The sequence below is a fragment of the Camelus bactrianus genome, chromosome 11 (genome assembly GCF_048773025.1).
Source record: "Camelus bactrianus isolate YW-2024 breed Bactrian camel chromosome 11, ASM4877302v1, whole genome shotgun sequence".
NCBI classification, from domain to species: domain Eukaryota; kingdom Metazoa; phylum Chordata; class Mammalia; order Artiodactyla; family Camelidae; genus Camelus; species Camelus bactrianus.
This window is the reverse complement of record NC_133549.1, coordinates 23,987,058-24,005,887: the sequence shown is the minus strand read 5'-3', so window position 1 is coordinate 24,005,887 and position 18,830 is coordinate 23,987,058. Positions and strand designations below refer to the sequence as shown.

At 43.8% G+C, this 18,830-nt stretch overlaps 1 protein-coding gene across 9 annotated transcripts in view; it reads left to right on the top strand.

Moving 5' to 3' along the window:
• BUB3 (BUB3 mitotic checkpoint protein) overlaps nt 1-18,069 on the top strand; it is a 105,624-nt gene extending 87,555 nt beyond the window's left edge. For all 9 annotated transcript variants that reach the window (XR_012510086.1, XR_012510084.1, XR_012510085.1 and 6 more), the window contains one exon: nt 16,869-18,069. The gene's annotated coding sequence lies outside the window, so the exon portion shown is untranslated. The remainder of the gene's footprint in view (nt 1-16,868) is intronic.
• The last annotated feature ends 761 nt before the right edge of the window (nt 18,070-18,830 follow it).

The window sequence follows — 18,830 nt, the reverse complement described above, 5'->3', positions numbered from 1 at the left end:
ATGACATCCATCTAAAGATTTCTGTGCTTTCATGAGTGGAAGGTGCACATTTTGTATTGGGTACTAACAAGAGGCATGGAGACAGGTGGGGAGACAGAGCCAGTTTAATACTTGGCTAGCATTGGGGCACCGCATCTTCGAGAGGCCCTCAGAGTCTGTCCAAGAACTGGTTATTGCCCATGGGCAGTTGGAGGAAAAGCTTACTGCCCCCAGTTACTTGTTTCCTGGGACAAGGCTAGAAGTGGGCTTTTCAGACTTGTTCTGGGCCCTGGGCCCATTGTCTGTAGTGTGCCAGGAACCCCATGAATTTTAATAGCCTCCATTCAGAGTGATTAAAACCTTAATGAAATTTAATTATCTTGATGTTAAGCATTTTGTGTTAAGTTATTGCATTCTGACCACTCATTGTTCGCTGCAAGCTCGGGGCAGCTAACCCACCTCTCCCTTAATGGAAAAGAAAGTTGAATATATTTAAATGTAATCTCCCCCAAAGTAATTGCCTTCAATGAAACACCAAGTAGGCGTCAGGATTGAATTTATAAATCTGGCGGCTGCAGATGAGAGCAACCATGTTTGGAATGGTTTTCATTAATCCAGGGTCTCCGGAAGGAGCGATGTGAAAAGTTCAGAATGGAAGTGACAGGTGTTTATGGTTTGCAATTGCATTAAACAGGCTCTTAAATGCAGGTTAAAGGCCTCCATGAAATATAGAATATACCTTAAAACGTGGCCTAAATTTTTGCCATTTTGGACTTTGCATTACTTACCCACAGAATTAGCGGAGCTTTCGGTTAATCAACTGTCAGTGTAAACTGCGGTTGAGAAACCTGCTTATAAATACCGGTAAGCACAGTTTGCTTGGCCTGTTGCTTTTTTTTTTTTTTCTCCTTTCTTCTTCCCCTGGGCCTTCCAAAGGCCTTCAGCTGATGGAGAGCTTTTAATTTCACATTTTGGCCCCCACCGCAGGTGATAAACAAAGGTTTCCCTGCTGCTCTGGCTGGGGTCAGTTATCCGGCCTCCCAGTCAGTCCCACTCCCCGTAATCACACACAAAAGGTGCCTGAGATCCACAGCTAATTTGCGGCCTCTGTTTAGCAGAATTTAATAGCAGGTATTACTGCTGCCGCGGTAATTAAGGACCTTTGTCAATAAGACGGAATGGATGGCCACACTTGGTTGTAATCAGTGGGCTCTCGAGAGCCAGAGGAGTGAAAAGGGAGAGAAGCAATCCATTTTGTGAATAACACAGTCCTCCCCGGCCTCCCTCCCTCCCAGATCGGGCAGTGGAATAATAATTCCCCAGGCAATGAAAGTACAGGAATAAAAGTACTTACCCTCCAGCCGGTGATTTTTTTTTTGACTTTTTATTTACTCTACTGAGCTTTCTTATTTGCTCTAGGCTGCGTTTGATGAAGTATTGTTTAAACAGCACAGAGCAAAATGGATGTAGGGAGGTGGGGAGAGGAGGAGGGATTTTAACCAGGTGGCAGGGAGGCTCCCTGCTTTAAGGTGGACAGCCATTCGGTGTATCAATTATTTCTCCAGGATAAAAAAAAAAAAAAAAAGACAAAACCAAGTGGCTTCGTGAAGAGGTGGAGGGTGTCATTTAGAGCTGTCTCTGAACATAGTCATTCAGCTCTAAATGGGTCGCCTGTAACAAGCGAGAAGTGAACTTGGGGGAGCATTGTCACCCTGCGCCTCCTCCCTAATGTACCGCTGAATGGCCCTGCAGAGGGGGCGGCAGGGGAGGGGAGGGGGCAGGGGCTGGCGGCCACAATTCAAAGAGATCTTCAAGGTGTGTGCCCCTCACAGTAATTGGAGAGGAAGCTGCCTTTCCCTCGCCGATTCCCAGCCTTTTTACCGGTTTTAACAGGCATGATGCTTTTAATAGTGCTTTGAGTACCATCTCTTTAGACGCCTCTCCCTTTTTAAAGCAGCTTTAACTATACTCTTTCTGTCGCTAATGTCTGAAAAACTTCTACCTTTAATCATTCCCGGATGAGGCGGCAAACAAGCAGCCCTTCTTCTTTAGCAATTACGGCTGGGTAGTTGCTGCTGCTGCTGCTGGGAAGGGAGGGAGCTGGCAGCTGCAGGAGGGAGCAGGGGAGCTGTGAGGGTGTGGATTGTGGGGATCTGATGCCAAGCTTAGAGCTTGGGGACATCCAAGGGGCTTCTTGTTAGGGGGATGGCTGTGGGTCAACTTTAAGTGCCCAAATTTGCAAGGTGGAAGGAAAAAAATCCATTTGACAACTATTAACAATGCACCTGGATTTGGTTAATAAAAAAGAATTAAAATTAGTTTTGTGGCTATTCCAGGACCCCTCCCCACCCCAACCTCTGCCATCCAACATACACAGTTTGCTTCTTTCACCTTTAGGAGCCAATCCCAAACTGGGCTGATGGATGAGGTCTTTCTGTGAGATAAGCTTGAAGGGTTTCGCCTGCACTGCTGGGCTGGGTAGGGATTCAGGTTGGGCTGGTTCCAAATGCAGGCTCATAAATGCATATGGAGAAGGAGGGGTCCATCATCTTCTGAGGACCTGCACTCACGCACACACACACAGCTTTGGGGAGGGCAGGGGTGGAACTGGGATGGCGGATGGGCGGGCCATGGTAATCCCTGTTTCCTCATCCATCCCACTTGTGGCTTCTGAACACAGGCTTCTCTTTCTGGAACGATTTGTCAGATCAAAGTTCAGCAGATGTTTCAGAGGTGAAAACCTTCCCAGAGAGAGGATCTGCAGGAGTGGAGGGAGACGGGGCTTCTTTAGAGCATTTTCCAAAGGTATCAGCCTGGAAAGCATCCCTTTGGTCCCTTTCTCTCCAAGCTTTAGGGTTCAAGTCCTGACCCTGGAGCAATCTAATTTGTTTTGTTAAGCCATTAAAAAAAGTCTGTAAAATGCAGATAAGAATAGCTTCTATGTTCTCAGCAGGGCTTGTGTGGGTCCATAAGGTGATGCTGATAAGACACTCAACTCACTGCCTGAGGCAGAGGGAGGTGGCCCATTCATATTCGGCATTGTTTATCCTCTACAGGTTCAATGGATTCCTCTTAATTATCTAGAGGACGGGGGTGGGATTGCAGCCTGATTCTGGGGCTCAGAACAGCAGAGCATGTTCTGAATTTCCTGTGATTGTGGGGTTGTGACTGTGCCAATATACTTATACCACCAGGCATCCACGTAGTTAACGACCACTTAGGAAAGTTGTGCTTTGCACAAAATCACAAGGGAGAAGTGACTGCAGAGGTGGCTGGCCTGAGATCGAGGAAACATCTTTCCCAGGTCTGCCCTCAGAGCCATGAGAGGAGGGATGCTGTCATGGGCTGAATAATGCTCCCTAAAGATACAGTTGGCCCTCCATATTCCTGGGGTTCTGCATCCATGGAGTCAACCAGCGGTGGATCCAAAATATATGAAAAAAAAAATTCCACAGCGTTCCAAAAAGCAAAACTTGAATTTGCCATGCTCTGTCAACTATTTACATAGCACTTACACTGTATTTACAACTATTCACATAGTATTTATGTTTATAACTATTTACATAGTATTTACATTGTATTAGGTATTATAAGTAATCTAGGATTATTTAAAGTATAATAGAGGGTGCGTAGGTTGTATGCAAATATTACATCATTTTATATAAAGGACTTGAGCATCCTTGGATTTTGGTATCTGTGGAGGGTCCTGAAACCAACCCCAGTAATCTGTGAATGTTACCTTGTAGAGAAAAAGGATCTTTACCTCTCAGTTTTATTGAGATATAATTGACATATAAAATTTGTATAAGTTTAAAGTGCACAACATAATGACTTGATATATGTACGTATTGTGAAATGATTACCATTAAGTTTAGTTAATATCCATCACCTCACATAGTTAACAAAAAATTTTTCCCTTGTGATAAGAAATTTTAGTATCTACTCTCAGTAATTTTCAAATATGTAATACAATATTATTAGCTATAGTCACCACACTGTACATTAATCCTCAGAATTTGCTCGTCTTATAACTGGAAGTTTGCACTTTTTGATCACCTCTGCTTACTTCCCCCACCCTCCACCCACTACCTCTGGCAACTACTAATCTATTCTCTATTTCTCTGAATTTTGTGTTTTAAGATTCCGTGTATAAGTGAGATCATACAGTATTTGTCTTTCTCTGTCTGATTTATTTTACTGAGCCTAATACCCTCAAGGTCCATCCATATTGCCACAGTTAGTAGGATTTCCTTCTTTCTTTTTTCATAGGTGAATAGTATTCCATTGTAAATATACACCAATTTTCTTTATCCATTCATCTGTCAGTGGACACTTAGGTTGTTTCCATGTCTTGGCTATTGTAAATAATGCTACAATGAACTTGGGGGTGCAGATGTCTCTCTGAGAAAGTCACTTTGTTTTCTTTGGATATTTGCCCAGAAAGTGGGGTTTTCGGATCCCATGGCAGTTCTCTTTTTAATGTTTTGAAGCTGCTCCAGACTGATTTCTATAGTGACTGCACCAATTTACATTCCCACCAGCAGTGCCTTTTCTCCACATCCTCACCAGCGTTTGTTATCTCTTGGCTTTTTGATGATAGCCATCCTGACAGGTGTGAGGTGAAAAAGAGTCTTTTCAGATGCATTTAAGTTAAGGACTTCTAGATGGGGAGATTATTCTGGATTATCTGGGTGGGCTGTAAATACACATGTCTAATAAGAAGGGCAGAGGAAAATTCAACACAGACAGAAGAGCAGAAGGCAGTGTGGAGATGGGGGCAGAGATTGGGGTGATGCTGTCATGAGCCAGGGAAAGCCCACGGCCACCAGAAGCAGGACGAAGTGAGGAACAGACTCCCTACAGCCTCCATAGGGACACAGCCCCGCCAGCACCTTGATTTCAGCCTTCTGGCCTCTAGAACTGTGAGAGGATAGATTTCTCTTACTGTAAGCTACCCAGTCTGCGGTAATTAATGCAGGAGCCACAGGAAACTGACACAGATGCCTGGTGGAAGGTCCTTTCCCATAAATGAGTCAGGTGAACACCTGAAGAGAGGGAGGAAAGGTTCTGTGCCCCAGGCCCCCTGGCCAGGGAGGGCTCCAGGTGTGCGGCATGTGTTCTGATACCTGTGGGATTCTGTGGGGTGCACTGCACCCTAGCCCTCAGGAAAAGGGGTGTCAGGTAGGCATGGGTGGCCCTGGGGAGGGGCCACTAAGCATACTAGGTGACTTTAGAGTTCTGGAGCAGGCCTCTGCCAGGCCTGGTTCTCACTGGCTCAACCACAGAGCAGGGCCGAGGCTGTGGGCTGCAGGTCTTAGGACCCCCCCCCCCCCGCCCATTGGCAGACCTGGGACAGGCAGAGGTGACACACCTCATTCCATTTAGTGAAAAGAACATATGAAAAAACAGAACGAACATACATCACGACCTCTTTGTGGGCAATTTCTTATGCAGAAATGAGTATGTTTTCTCATGTCATATATAGACATGTTGTCCCAGGTCTGTTCAGCACTGTTTTTATAGGTCTTACTCCTTTACACAATAGACTTAATATTGTGGAATACTCTTTTTGGTTAAAAGGTAGATTGTTTCCACTGTGTCTGTTGTAAACTCTACTTTTTCATGTTTGGATAGTGATTCTAATTCATATAGCACAGTAGAGTTTGCAGTTCAGATAGGACTTATTTCTTGATTGATTTTTGTTAATATTTATTGGGCACTCAATATGTGTTATGAGGAAGAAACGAGAGACTGTGGCTTAGAGGAGGCAAGAAACTTGCCCAAGACAGCTGAGGGTGGTGCTGGCCCCAGGCTTGAACACCCACAGCCATCTGATGGCACAGTTTAGCTCTTAACTCCTGTTCTTTTGGAAGCTGAGGGTGAGAATGGCATCTAGGACTGTGATGCGCCTTTGGGATATCTGGCTGTGCCTCTGTAGATGGCACCCCTCCAGGGCTGCCCTGGCTGGGCCCAGCTACGTCTTCCCTGCCAGGTCTGTGCAGAGTGCTTGGCGCATGAGCCCTCAAGGAGTATTTGTGGTTTTGTGTTGAATTATCACCGGGAATTTAAAAGGCCCCTCAGAGCATATTCCTGCTAAATGTGATCTCTTAGAAAGGCATCTCTAAATATAAGCAGAAGTCAAGTTTGGCAGACCTTCGAGACACAAAGCATATGCTTTTAGTTCCTATGAGGAGAATTGTCAAATTGTTCTAGAAGCAAAATAATTAAAGGGTAATGTTCACCAAATGGACATCACGGTTTACTGCAGTTCTGTCAAAATTGCTAGCAAACCTGAATGTTCGTTTCCAGAGTGGAGGACCGGCGAGAGAGAATTTCTGCTGCTTGCAGGGAGCCTGTGGGCTCCCACAGTGCCTTTGCTCCACATCTGGCTCTCAGTCGAGGAGAGTGTCTGCTGTCCTGCAAGTCCAGTCAAGAGCAGCGGGCCAGCCGGGAACCCAGAGCCGTCTGCCAATAATGCACATTTCGGCTTTGCATTCTACTCAGAGCTCTGAGTGGGGCTTACCTGTGTTTGTATGACCTGCAAATATGAAGCAAGTGTCTGGATGGTGGGCTATGGTAGAGGGAGGCAGCAGGGCCATGTGATGTAGGCTGCAGAGCAGGGAGAATGTGGCTCAGACAGCTGGCTAAGTTCTGGCTGTGTGACCCAAAGCAAGTGTCTTAACTGCTCTGTGCTGCAGTTTCTAGACTGGACAATGAAGAGAATAAATGTATCAGTCATATAGGTTTGTTGATAAGCTGAACTATGATAAACTCACCCAGTGCCCAGAGTAGTGTCTGGCATGCCATCTAATACTCCAGAGGCGTTCACTGCTCTTGTTAACGTTTTAGAAAGTACGGGGCTCTCCGAGCCCACAGACCTGGGACAAGCCCTGTTCCCACCACTCAGCAAGGCCCTCTCTGAGCCTCGGTCTCCTCTTCTGATAACCACGGAAGGTGATGAGGCCTATGCCGAGGGATGACAGGGAAGATTAAATGGGACACTTTGTAGAAAGCATTAGATTCGTACAACCTCTTAACACAAGTTGCTTCATTCTTTCCCTCCAGGCCTTCCACAACTTAAGGACATTTGCTCTTTTAGCAGATTCTTTGTCTCCAATCTTGATCTTTTTGGCAGCCATTTAAGGCCATTGACTCCATCTACCGCATTAGGTGACAAATGTTCTCCACTTGGGGGCCTCTTTGTGCCTACCTAGGCTCCAGTGCTGTAGGAATTCTGTCCCTGTCCCCAAGAAATGACCCCCCTCAGGGCGGTATCAGATACACTACAGGAATTGAATTTCAGATGCTCAATGAATAAGTTTTTTAGTTTAAGTATGCCCCAAACACCACAAGGGACAGCCTAATACTAAGAAAGTATTCCTTGTTTGGTTTAGAATGTAATCAGTCGTCCTGAATTTTTTATTTGCCAAACCTGGCAACTCAATGGCCCCTCCAGCTCCATGAAAGTGCAAGATTTGGGGTCACTGTCCAGTGGTTTGGGGAATCCCTCTGAGATCACTGGGCCAAGGATCTGACTCTCCTCTGTCCCTTCCTTGGTCTTAGGGCCCTGGGCAAGTCCTCCGCCCCCACCCCCCATTCTGTACCCTGGTTTCCTTCTCTGCACTGGATTCTCTCTCCGTGGTCCTTTCTGATTCCCTGTCTTTGACTTAAGAGTTGATAGAAGACATCCAGCCAACTCGGCGTTTTGGTCCTGTGTAGACACAGTAACCCACTGGCTTGATTGCATCTTTCACTTTTCAAACACTCACTTTGGCTTCATGTGGACACAATCCAAGTGCCTCTGACCTGCCCTTTCAGTCCCAATTCTCAGCACTTGTAAGAAAAAGTCTCCTTGTAACACAGTCCAATCCCCAAGCTGGGTCCCTAAAGGGTATTTTGAAGCCCTTTTAATTTCCAATCCATTAAAAAAATAAATCTTTGGAGGGTTTGCTTCCTACATAGCAGCATGCTTTTTGGCTCGACAGCTGTCAAACTGAAAAACATTCCATGAATTCTCCAAGTAATTTAAAAGTTGCTCCAGCTGAAATACGGGGTGATAGCTACTCAGCTGAAAGGGTACCGTTTGTACCTGGGTAATTCCATTCACTTGATTTTTTTCTTTTTTCCTGAGGAATTACTTTCCTAAGAAGGAGGAGGAGTACATTTTACTCAATTACAAAATGGATGTTCTGATCTAACTTGCGACTCTATTTCTAATTGGATCTGTCTTTCACCGCACCCCCGGGAAGGGCGATCTCTTAAACCATCGCTTGTCTTTGGCAATAATTACTTTTGGTTGTGAACAAAAAGTCCATTTGGGGGGCTCTGTTCTGTGACGTCTGTGTGTATATATATAAAATCCTTTTAGGATCTAAGCCTCCCGCTCACGTATGAGTTTCCTTCTCTTTAGAGATTAAAACGCAGCAGCCACTATTTGTTTTGAGCAAACAGAGTGCTGTGAAGCCCTGTAATAGCTGGTTGGGGGATTTGGAGCCACACGTTTTCTTATTAATCTTGCGAGCACCTTAGAAGGTATGCGGGTGCCTCCCAGTTGCATTCACTCCACACTCACTCGCTTTAATTTCTCAATAATTTCTCCTGCTGCCTTAAGTTATGGTTCTGCTAGCTTTATTTTTGTCCCCTCCCCTTCTCTCTTTCTTATCTTTCTCTCCTCCCTCCCTCCTTTCTCTTTCCTTCCTTTTCTTCCTTCGTGGATTCGAACTTTTTAGTCTCAATAAAAGGGCTGATGTCTGCCATTGGGAAACCTTACTTCCATTTTCTCCCCCAGAAAAATGGAACAGATTTCTTTTAACTAGTGCAAGGCTCTCCTCTCTAAAAGGTTTTTATTATTGAGTGCCTGGGGTCCTTAGTTTCAGACATTTATCTTCTGGCTAAGCAGGAACAAAGGAGGGAGGCAGCCTTCTGCATCTTCTGCACCCCGAGTTTCTGAGTAATCACCCAGCGGTTAAATTGAAGCAGCCACGACATCTTCTTCATTGTGTCACTTTGGGCTTGCCTGTTAATTTATGAGCTTCAACTGTCAAAATAGTTTGTGCAACGGACCCTAAAAATGGTGATGGATCATATCAATCAATCGGGTTTTTATAGCCCTGGTTTCCCTTGCAGCAGACCTGCCTGCTGTATGCAGTGTGTTAAGAGGAAAACCACATACACAGTAGATGTGCCCAAAATGAGTACATGATATCAAAAAAATTCACCCCTTCCTGGAGGGCTCTAGAGTGCTTAACATACCAATAACGCTCCACCCTGCAATGCTCATAATGACAGCCGGAAGCTCTTGGACCTGTTGAGAGGGATGTCCTTGTCCAGGAGAACCCCATCACTTTAAGCCTACCAACTCCCATTAGCATCATAACTGGGTCGTCTCAAAATGGTGCCTTCAGAGGCCAAAGACAAGCATGTGGTGATGAGATAAGGAGGATGGGGGCAAAATTCAGCTCTAATGAGACGGAAGTTTTAAAAAATCTTCGTGACTACAGAATCTAAATAGATACTCAATAATTCATAAAATCTATTTGCAGATTTGAATTGCCTTCAGATCCCTGCCTACTTTCCTGAGTAAGTTTGTCAGGGCTGGGCCACTTAATCCTGTGGGGGCTCCTTTAAATACACTTTCTGTGTTTCTTCTGGCTTCTGTGCCCTGGCTAGCGTTTATTATACAGATTTATTTTCACTTAAAAAAAATCACAAAGACAAGTTCATTATTGAAAAACCTGAACAATACAGAGAAGTATGGAAAAGAGGGGAAAAAAGCCCTCATTTTAATCCAAGGCCAGCCTCTGTTAGTATGTGTTGTATTTTCTGCCTTCTGTGAGATTTTACATATTTGAGATAATGTATCTGTACAATTTTGTCTCTAGCTTTTGAAACAATTCTCTAAGCAGTTTAACTTTTTCTGTTTGATCCCATTGTTAGTATGTATCATAGTTTATTTAGTCAATTCTTTTGTGTTGAGTGTTTTAATAGTTTATCATATTTTGTTATTATCAACAAAAGGGGCTTGCTGAAGCAATTCCAAATTTAATGACCTACCGAACTGGATACTTCCTGGTCTCTAAATATCTTCTCTCACTGCAAGAACAGCTTGCATCCCCAATGCCCTCTGGATATGAACCCTTACTAGTGTGCCCTTTCCTTGCCTTCTCTATGCAGCCGATGAACTCCTATTCATCCTTCAACACCCAGCTGAAGTACCCCTCCTCTGTGACTTCCAGATTCTCTCTCTCCATGGAGTTTGCCCCACCCTTCTTTGTGTTAGCTTCCATGCTAGTTCATCCGTGGGCTCACTGAATGGTACTTAGCCATCTCTCTGGTCTCCCTCTGTTGATCTGTAGAGCACAGTGTGTAGCTAAGTCATCTTCCTTGTTGATTCTGGCCACCCTTGGCTGCCCAGGACTGCCTGGCTTGTGTGGAACCTCCAGTCTCCTGAGCTATGCCTGGCACGCTCACAGATAAACTAGTCACTTAGAGGTACAACCCAGGTATTTGGAGGACTGAAATGAAACAACACTAAGAAAAAGAAAAAAGAAAAAAAAAAACCCCAAACAAAAAACCCTTTTCAAGCTCCCAGAACTCTTCCTTGATTTCTTCTTTGGGCCTGAAGACATTTACCCTAAATGTCCCTGTTGTTGATAGCTGCTGTCAGAGTTCCTGATGGCATTTGCACTGAAAACTCCTAATTTGATATTTCTCTAGTGAATGTAATGAGTACGAGAAAGTGTCATTTAGAGCTAGTTTTCTCTTTGTGCTTTGACAAATGAAATGCACGTAGTTATCTGTAAATGAGATAATTACCTCCCTACTTTGCTAAAGGCACCTACTAGTGATTTTTTTTAGCCTGTTTCACTTACCGGAAGCTTTACAAAATGGGGAGCCCAGAGCTGTTAACAGACTTGTTGTAACAGGCTCTGAGAAAAGGAGGGGAAAAAAGACTAGTTGTTCCAAAACAATCACAGAAATAGCCCAACGAAATGGCTGGCAGTTCAGACGTAAATTTAAGTCTTCGTTGTGTTTAGAGCAAATGTAATAATAGCTGCAGCCAATATGTTTAATATTACTGATCTTCCAACAATAATTACCTAGAACTTTTAATGTCTGCAATTAGAATGCTAGCCACTCAGCGGTACAGACCTGTGGTAAACTGCATGAAATTGGATACTTGCTGTAATTGGTAATTAATCACTGTTCATTACCAGGAAGGGATGTTGTAGTTATTCTGAGTAGATACGTTATGCTAATTACAGGAAAACACAAACCTACATATTTGAATTTAGAGCTGTTAGGAAAATAAGCAACTCATGTCAATATTCTAGATCTGAGGGGAGGTTAGCCCACCCAATTACGCAATGAGGAAGGGGCCATATATATTTTGACAAGAACGCATCAGGCAAGAGATCCCCTTTTCCTAACGGTCTTGATCACATTTCTGTTCATTTCTGTGGGTAATTAAAATTCTTATCCTTTGTGCAGATTTAGAAATGGTTCCAAGTAAATATTTACATGTGCCTGTCTCCCTCAGTGAGCCCGCTTGACCATAGGACTTCAGCTACTGCGTAATCAGTGCACACGCAGCTCTGTCTAGACTTTCCTCTCAAGGCCAGGTCTCTCCTGGGATGCCCGCCAGCACCATGTCCATTTCTGCAGGCGGCTTCATCTCCTCCTTAGCTTCCTATTCTGTGAATGGGACCATCATTTCCCCAGACTTGAGACTTTAGTTATTTTTCGGGTCTTCCCACCACTTTGCCCCAAACCTACCTCGACCGTCATCAGGCCAGGCCACTTCTACTTTCACGGTCTCTGCTGCCTTCGCAGCCCCCCTCTTCTCACCACTGCTGCTCATTTGAGGGGCTCCATGTTATCTGTCAAGATTGCATCCCAGGAAAATGCAACCTATGGAGAAAGGACTTATAAAGAGGAAGTATGTCTATGAGAATTAATGTCAAAAACCTTAACCCTTGGTGAGGTCCCTGCTCCCTATTAATACTGCCCCCGACAGTCAGTGACATAGAGCATAACTTACATAGACGATGAAGGAAGGACCACAGGGACCAGCCAAGCTGTGTCATCAAAGACATGGCCATAAAAGCATATCCCTGGGGTGGAGTCACAGGGTGAGGGTGGGATTACCCTCATCCACCTTTGTTACCTGCGCACTTGCATCTGGAAGCCCAGCTCCAGGTGGAAGGCAAAAATTAAGTTTGTTAAGGGTCTAAAAGCCCTGTGTCCTCCCTTAGACAGTGAAGAAAGAATGAAGTATCGACTGCTTTCTTCTGTGAATATTAATATCTCTGATAGGTCTGCTCTCTCCTGCCAAAGTTGCCCATGTAGGTGGCAAGCTAATAACATCATTGGAAAATTGGGTCATGATGGAGAAATGGGTCCTATAGAAATAAGCCACTTACAGGCAAAATGGTATACACGGAAGCCAGCAAAACCACTGGCCTAGTCCTCTCACAAGGACCTCTCCAGATCTTCGGAGCCTCTTACCTGTTCTCCCAGCACAAGAAGATTTCACAGGTGTCTCTGAGCCGTGGTGGTTCCAGTTCTGCTCTGATTATCAACTTCCACACACCTCGCACTCTGGGGCTGGTCTTGGTTTAGATTCAGAGGATTCCTTTCCTTCCTCTTGGCAGTAGAAAAATAATTCCCCATGGGCATGTGAACAGGAAATGTGGAGGCCTGATTTTGAAGTTGTTGGTGGTGGACCTATGACTTCAGAAATGGACGTCTCACCATTTCTGCCCTGGTGGCCAGTCGCCTTCACAGACAGGCTCTTCAGTGGCACACTGGGACCAAATTAATAGTCAGGTAGAATTTTAAAAATTATATGTGAAACAAATAGCCATCCTGATAGAGCATAAACTTCTTATTCTATTTCCTTCTCAACATGGCCCATCACATGGGGCTTCTTTAGCCAAATTTCATTCTGTTCCCTCTTCCATCATCTCCAGAGTCCCTGAATTGGTTCCTCACCCAACAGCACAATTTCAGCTGCGATCTCTTTCCTCTGCCTTTGTCACGGAGCTGAGTAATGATGTGACAACATGTGATTGGGCGATTGATGTCAAATGTTAGCAGCAACATTCATTTTCCCCTGAAATGGACAAAGAAGAGTATTAGTCATTGAGAAATTTCGTCTAGAAGCTACACCTCACGAGTGATGTTCCAAAATTGAATTGGTCTGAAAATTTAAAGTGGCTTTTAAGTTCTCCTCCTTTGATTGTTCCTCAGGTCACGTAGAGTTTTGAGAGGTTGAGGGAGCAAGTTAGTGATGGGAGCTGCAAGTGTCATTTGTTAGCTCCCTGACTCCTCTGCAGAAATCCATTCCTCCAGAGACAGGATGTCCCTGAGACCTAGTGTCCCATGGAGAAAAATCCTGGGCTGTGGAGATGGGCAGATCTGGGCTCCAGGCTTGGATCTACCAGTCCCTGGTTACTCTGTGAGCCTCAATTTCCCCATTTGTGAAATAGGATTAAAAATAAGGATGATTGCCATCCTCATTTTGCAGAAATAAGAAAATAAGATTTAGAGAGGTGAATAAGGGGCACTAATAGGGAGTGAGTATGGCAGGGCATGACCCTCCCTAGGGCCATTGAGTCTCCAGCTCCAAACCAGTGAGATCTTGCCCCGTCTTCCAGCCTCACCAAGAGGGCACGGGGCTTCTCACATACACTCCACGCAGAGAGCTGTCACCCCTCCAGCAATAACCAACCGGTGTGTCTGTGCACGACTTGGGTTCAGAGACAGGGCTCCCCCAAGGTCCCCCAAAGGTCCTTCCCCTTGAATCCAAAATGACCCTGGATGAAAGCTTAAAATTCCCGCTCTCTGTGATCAGCATTTTTCAAGGAAAAGAAATATGCAGCAGCCTGTGCTAGTTATTTAACACCTGGGAAGGCTCCTGCTCGCCCTGAGCCCTGCGTGCTCTCCGAAGTTACTGATATCATCGTTGGGAATGGCTTCCACCCACGGCTCTGATTCATGGCCTGGTTATGATTGTGATTCATAGCCTGCTAAGAAGCGGGTACGGGCGGTGTGTTACTTAGAAGCAGTGCCGAGGAATAGGTCCACCGATGTGATGCAGCCAGATATGCTAATGAGATCGATGCAACGTTACATTAAAAAATCCAAACCTCATTTGCAAGTGAATGTTAATAAGGAGCAAAAGCTCAGCTCAGGCTGGACTGGAATCAATGGCAGGACTAGTTCTTCCTCAGTTAAGTAACATAATTTGTTCAATTTGTTTTATGTCAGTAAGTGAAGAACCTTTTACTCACTTTGATTCATGGAAGGAGGTTAGACAATGGTACAGTAGAAAGGAAATTAACATTTAACCTGCCTGGCTGGGTTTTCTAAAGGATGTCTCAATATGACTGAGGCGGTGTGCGTAAATTCTCCTGATAAACCAGAATGAAACAGCAGCTATTTAAATCCCAAAGATACTCTGGGTGGCAGATATTATACTCCAAAGAGAGACCAGGGGATGTTGGGTCAGGAACTGGAAGACCTGAATTCTAGCCTCATCAATTACTTATTACACGGCTCTAGTCACAAATTCCCCAGGCCTCAGTTCTTGCATCTGTACAATGGAGTTAATGATGCTGACTGCAAAGAGATGTTGTGAGTTCATAAACTGTGACATACCCGTATGTCAAAGGACTGCTCTAACAGTTATTTACAGAGCTCCTGCTGTGTGCTGGGCACCATGCTAGTTGCTGGAGATACAGCGATGAACAGAATTGTCAGGGCCCTTGACCTAAAAAAAATAATGGTCTGATGAGGCATCTCTTAAAGTTTTTTATTATGAAAAATTTCAAACCTTTACCAGAGTGGGCAGAATATTATAATGAACCTCACCTACCCAGCACTCAGATTCAAGCATTAACATGATTTTGTTGTGTGTGTGCTTTGCTGATCTTTCCTGGGTTTTGCTGAATTATTTTAAAGCAAATCGCAGACACTGTATTCCTTTTCTGTTGCTGTACAACAAATTTGCACAGATTTAGCTGCTAAAGCAACACACATTTGTTATCTCACAGTCTCTGTGGTTTAGAAGCCTGGGCGCGACTTAGCTGGGTCCTCTGCTCGGTCGCACAAAGCTTCAGTCCACGTGTCAGCCAGGCTGGGATCTCACCTGGGGCTCGGGGGCCTCAGCCTCATGTGGTTGTTGGCAGAATTCAGTTCCCTGTGGTTGTAGGATTGAGGCCCTCAGGTCCTAGAGGAGGTCCTCTCCACAGGCATCTCACCACATGGCTGTTTGCTTCTCCTTTAAGGCCAGTGGGGGAATCTCTTTGATAATTTACCTTGGGCTAAGGGCTCATCTGATTAGGTCAGGCCCACCCAGGGTAATTTTCCTTTTGATCAACTCATAGGCAGCTGATTAACCACCTATCATGGGAGCAATATACCATCATATTACAGGTTTTGCCCCCATGCAGGGGGAGGGTATTGTTCAGAATGGATACACTTGGGAGTGTGAATCTTGGGAGCTGTCTTAGAATTTTGCCTACCATGAACATTTCATCCCTACCATCTTAAATATGCATTTCTATGAATGATGGGCATTTTCTTTGTGCAACTACAATTTTATGGTAATATCTGATAGGAGTTGTTATGTTAGTCAGCTCAGGGTATGTTATGCTGTCATAATAAATGACCCCCAAATCTCAGTGACTTCCAACTACAAAGTTTTGTTTTTTTGGCTCATGTTCCACATGCTTCTTTGGCGTCAGCTCTCTATCCTGAGGCGCAGTTTGAAGGAAGTGCCCATTTCTGGGAAAAGAGATGGAAGAACATGAAAGACTTTTCAAGCTTCATCTAGGAAGTGTCCATGTCACTTCTTCTCAGCTCTCCTTTGCTCATCCTGCTCTCCATGGGCTGGGAGTGCAGTCCTTCCACAGAGAGGGGTCTTTAGGAGACAGTTGAATGGGTGTATATTTTAAAGCAAATAATGGAGTCTCCAAGTTATCTCTTAAGTATCTTTTATTCTAGAAGAGTCTCACTTGCACACTTTTTTCCCCACAAGCCACTGACCCATTGGAGAAAATGGTCAGTTGTCCGGCAGAATGTTATCCATTCTGAATTCGTCTGTTTGCTTCTTTGTGGTGTCATTTCACTTGTATCTTTATATCCTATATTTCTTGTGAGCCAGAAGTTACCTCTAATGAACATTTTGGGGCAGGAATCCTTCACAGCATATTGGTGTATGGTGTTTGGTACTTCCTATTTTATCACATCAAAATGCACTTGATGTTTGGCAAGGAAATCTTTTTAGAAACTTGATACTTTTTAACTGAAATTCTTACTCTTATGTCCTCACATCCATTTATCAGACATTTGTTAGTGATTGGGCCCTGTGCCAAGCCTGGGCATGTGATGAGGTGAATAAAACAAAGCCCCTGACTTAAGGATCTCACAGTTCAGTTGGAGGGGACAGACTTCAAGTGCAATGAGAACAATTAGGCAAGAAAAAGAAACACAAAGTATTCAAACTGGAAAGGAAGGAGTAAAAATATCTTTATTTGCAGATGACATGATATTGTATATGGAGACCAGTAAGGAATCCACAAAATCATCTTTCTGTATATCGGCAGTGAACAATCCAAAAATTAAATTAAGAAAACCAGTTTATCTACTGTAGTATCAAAAAAGAGTAATGTTCTTATAAATAAATTTAACAAAAGAATTTAAGGCATGTACACTGAAAACTACAAAATAGCATTGAAATAAATTAAAGAAGACTTAAGTAAATGAAAGGATATTTGTGTTCATGGGTTAGAAGACAATATTTTTAAGATAGCGATACTCTCCAAATTCACCTATAGATTCAACACAATTTGTATCAAAATCTCAACTGGCTTTTTTTTTTGCAGAAATTGACAAACCAATCTTAAAATTCATATGGAATCCAAGAGACCCAGGATGGCCAAACCAATCTTGAAAAAGGAAGAAAGTTGGGGGATTCATATTTCCCAACTTTAAAACTTACTACCAAGCAACAGGTAATCAAGACAGTGAGGCGCTGGCATAAGGACAGACACACAGATCAATGGACTAGAATTGAGAGTCAAGAAGTAAACTCATATATTCATGAGTAAATGACTTTTAACAAGAGTGCTAGGAACATTCAAATGGGGAAAACAGTGTTTTCAACAGATGGTGCTGGGACAGCTGGGTGTCTCAGGCAAGAGGATAAAATTGGACCTCTGCCTCACACCACACCTATGCAAGATTAACTTAAAATGGGTAAAAGACCTAAATGTAAGACAGAAAACTGTAAACTCTTAGGAGAAAGCAGGTACAGATATTTGTGGAATGGTTTCTTCGATATGAAACCAAAAGGGTAAACAACCAAAGAAAAAATAAATTGGACCCCATCAAAGTAAAAAACTTTTGCTCTTTAAAAGATGCTATTAAAAAAGTGAAAATACAACCCATTGAGTGGAAAAGATATTTGCAAATCATATATCTGATAAGTGTCTAGTATCCAGAATGTATAAAAAATTCCTACAACTCAGCAACAGAAAACCAAAGAACCTGTTTTAAAAATTGAGCAAAGGACTTAGACATTTCTCCAAAGAAGATATACAAATGGCCAACAAGAACACGGAAAGATACTTTACCTTACTGATCATTAGAGAAACTGAAACCCAAACCACAGTGAGATACCACCCTATGCACATTAGGATGGCTACGATTAAAAATAAAACCCAAAAGATGACGGGTATTGACAGAGACGTGGAGAAACTGGAACTCTTGTTCACTGTTGGTGGAAATATAAAATAATGCAACTGCTTTGGAAACCAGTTTGACAGTTTCTCAAATGTTAAACCTAGAGTGACCACATGATCCAGCAATTCCCCCACGTGATCCAGCAATTCTTAGATCTATTCCCAAGAGAACTGAAATATGTCCACACAAAAACGTGTCCATGGATGGCATGGCAGCATTACTTGTAACGGCCAAAAAGTGGAAACAACTAAAAAATATCCATTGACCGATGAAAGAATAAACAAAGTATGGTATATTTATACAATGGGCTATTATTTGGCAATAAAAAGTAATGGATACACTGATGCATGCTACAGTGTGGCTGAACCTTGAAAACATTATGCTGAGCAGAAAAAGTTAATCACGAAAGACCACATGTTGTATGATTCCGTTGATATGAACTGCCCAGAATAGGCAAATCCATAGAGGTAGAAAGTAGATTAGTGGTTGACAGGTACCAGTAGTGGGAGAGGAATGGGAAGTGACTGACAGTGGGGCACAGGTTTCTTTCTGGGGTGATGAAATTCTTTTGCAACTGGTAATAATTGCTATACAACCTCATGGAAATAGGTGGCTGCCAAGGTCCTTCCCAGAGGCTAAATGCCAATTCAATCCACAAGGGACAGGGGTGAACTCTTGGGGGTGTCAGATAGAGGTCACCCTAAAGGAGGTCCAGAAGGGATGAGGAAGAGTTCCAGGGAGCCAGGCAGCAGGTCCAGGATGGAAGATCTGGACCAAAAAAATGTATTCACTTGGTACTTAGGCTCTCCAGAGCTGCATCCTCAGATGCTGCTGGAGACACTGGTTGGATAATGGGCCCTGGACCCCCCATTTCCTCTTGAATCAAAGCAGCCCTGCTCCTGCCTGTTTCAAAGGTGGTGCCTCTAGGTAAGACTTTGTTCAAACAAAAATTTCTGTGATGCAAAACTCCTGACTTTAGTGAGCAATCCTCAGCGTTGTCACTTGTACTACTGGAATATTAGTGAGTCTGCATCTAATAAGGAAGAACATGATGACATTGGCAGTGACCATCACCCACAGTTGTAGCCACCATTCACGGGCCA